The sequence below is a fragment of the Trachypithecus francoisi genome, unplaced genomic scaffold, assembly GCF_009764315.1.
Source record: "Trachypithecus francoisi isolate TF-2019V2 unplaced genomic scaffold, Tfra_2.0 Lachesis_group12, whole genome shotgun sequence".
In the NCBI taxonomy this organism is placed as follows: Eukaryota; Metazoa; Chordata; class Mammalia; order Primates; family Cercopithecidae; genus Trachypithecus; species Trachypithecus francoisi.
Genome location: NW_022681457.1, coordinates 43,430,419 through 43,433,419, shown reverse-complemented (window position 1 = coordinate 43,433,419; position 3,001 = coordinate 43,430,419). Strand labels below are relative to the sequence as shown.

Sequence of the window (3,001 nt, the reverse complement as noted above, 5' to 3'; positions counted from 1 at the left end):
AAGTGAATGACCCGGTCCTATACCGTTTGTATAAACACTGTCAGAAACAAATGTCAGAACATTGTTTTTTTTGAAAGTCTTGCTCTGTCACCCAGGCTGGAGTGCAGTGGCCGGATCTCAGCTCACTGCAAGCTCCGCCTCCCGGATTCACGCCATTCTCCCGCCTCAGCCTCCCAAGTAGCTGGGACTACAGGCGCCTGCCACCTCGCCCGGCTAGTTTTTTGTATTTTTTAGTAGAGACGGGGTTTCACCATGTTAGCCAGGATGGTCTCAATCTCCTGACTTTGTGATCCGCCCGTCTCGGCCTCCCAAAGTGCTGGGATTACAGGCTTGAGCCACCGCGCCCGGCCAGAACACTGTTATTTATTTTGTGCTAACAGAAGACTTTTTTTTTTTTTTTTTTTTCCCTGAGGTTCCTGGCTCTTTAGGAATATGATTCTCCTCTCTGAGCTGATTCTGATTGGAAAGCACCATTATCATGTTCTAAGCAAAGACAGAACCGCATTATTAGCCTTGAACAAAGGGACATAATCATTTTGGAAACCTCTAAAATAGCATTAATAGCAACAAATACAGATTCTTTTATACAACCATCCCAAAGACACTGATGCTTCAGTTTAAATGATTTATTTTTTTCTCTTGCCTTTCCTCCTCCCGGTGTTGTCTTGTCTTTGTGATGACGTGGAGGTACCCACTGACCAGAAGATACATCATTCCCTGCACACTGGCAGGAAATGAAGAGCTGCCAAGTACCAGCCAGAAACTAAATTGAGATTGTTGAAGGATAGAAGAAAAAAATTAGATATGGGCTGTCAGTGCACATATTTTTTGCATTAAATTATAAACAATATGCTGTTAATATTTAAATCACAGAGGAATACCAGAATAAAAAATATGTGTCCTTGTTTTTCTATCATTTTACTTTCTCCTCACCATGTCAATATCAAAAGTATACTGTGTCTTTGTACTCCATGTCATCAGGCATATGCATATCTGCAAGTACACAACACTGTAAGATGGTTAAGACAAAAACTTTATTAAATTTAATGCCTGATGCAGAATTTTAAGTTTGTTGTCTTCAACTCAAATGTAATATTTTGGGATTTTTGATACTTATAAGCTTGACAAATCAACTTTATGTTCTGAGTTAAAGGCAAATAAGAAGCATTCAGAAAACTTTATGAACATCAAATGTCAATTGCAACACAAGATTTTGATACAACGGTAAGTGAGTCTGAAACATATGGATTGAATTTTCCTTGCAATATTCTAGTGTTTGGAAGGAAAATCTGTGCAAAAAATGTGTTGTGGGTTTTCTGAAACCCCCGAAACTGAAAAAACATTTGATTTATTTAGATTTAGAGATGGGATAACCATTTTGCACCTCCGGAAAGTTAAGTACCAAATTCAGTTCAGCACTGCAAGGCACAAGGGCCTGAATGAGTGAATCTTCCTTTTCAATTGTATTGAACTGTTTTAATTCATTCAAACTATGCAATCGAATCAGTGGAAAAGCCTAGAGGTTTCTTTCTGGGGCTGTAACTTCCCCCACATAATCTCTGAGAGCCTTCCGAGAGCCTTACCCCAAGTCACCTCCAATAAACATATACTCTAAACAAACATAATATGCAACCCAAAACAACGATACCACCTAGGTAAAAACTGAGATTGCTATACAAACTAAGCCCCCAGACAACTCTCCCCATCCTATAGAAATTCCGTGTCTCCACTGAGTTAAGTGCATAGAAACCCCAAAGGACCTTTCTGTTTTTACTTTGTTATTTTTGGATCTTATTTCACACTTTTGTCCTTCAGCTTGATTTGACTGGATTACTTCCCAACCCTCAGTAATGCTCCATTGTGGGAGCCTGTGTCTCAACAGTTCACACCTGCCTTTTACTCCACTGGGTTGTGAAGATTCACAGAAGATGACAGGAAGGGGGGAGAAATAAGCTAAAATAAACTTTAGAGGACGGCCCCATTGCTGTGCCTCTCTGATCTTGGTTCTTGTCTACAGAGCTGTCCTTCAAAGACATTGATACGCAGCTGCATTTTAGAAACATTTCCTCTTCCAGGTTAGGAGTCTTTTCCAAATTAAAGATTCAGTCAAGGGAATTGGTTTAGAACTTCTTCTTCTTGCCTTCCTAAAAACCTAAAATCTTTGCATATAAACACAAAAGCAAAAAAGTATAAGCTTTTGATTCAGGCAGTCTGGGGATCGTGTCTTGGTTCTGCTTCATTGCTGAGTGTATAACCCGGAGTAAGTATCTTCTGAAACTCATTTTCCTCTTTTAAAAATATGGAGATACTAGTCCTTCTCTCACTGAGCCATTTCAAGAATTAATAAAATATACTGTTTACTTGACAGAGTGTTTTGTAAGTAGTAGAAGCTCAGTGAATATTACTTTCTCTCCTCCTTTCTTCTAATACCCTAGTATCTACATTTCATATATTTTGATTCAAATCATAAAATTGTTAAATAAATCATCAAGAACAAAGTAAGAATCAATCAAATTGTCAAAAACAACACTCATTGTCTGTTCAAAGTTCTCCTAATTTTTGATGCCTAAGAATACAAGGTGATTACCAAGCATCTATCACAAAATCACGACCAATCCTCTAGCTTTGTCTTCAACAAATTGAGAAACAATTCAGGGATAACTGGAAAATGAAAAATCTCTCTCTGTCTTTCTGAAATCAGTAAGCATTAAAAAGAGAAATAAACATGTAAGTTTAATTAGAAATTTTAAAGATGGATATCTTAATTTTTCACACACTTGATATGAAAAATATGCATTTATTTTTTCAAGACTCACAAATACATTACAAAATTTAAAGATTCCTGCATTTTTCTCTACCAGGTACCAAACATTGGCTTGAAAGATATTTGTTATTAGCAGGCGTTGAGGACTAGGTAAAAAAAAATTAGCCAAGAGAAAGCAATGATTCTGATTAAGTAAATTCCATTGAACTCTTTCTAGTAAGCATTATTCGGGTCATG

General features: G+C 37.3%; 1 long non-coding RNA gene across 1 annotated transcript; it reads left to right on the top strand.

The window, feature by feature from the left end:
- Positions 1-651: 651 nt before the first annotated feature.
- LOC117092152 lies at positions 652-1,981 on the top strand. The gene is made up of 3 exons (XR_004440645.1): positions 652-1,019; positions 1,148-1,224; positions 1,816-1,981. It is a non-coding gene; the product is annotated as an uncharacterized LOC117092152 (long non-coding RNA).
- The last annotated feature ends 1,020 nt before the right edge of the window (positions 1,982-3,001 follow it).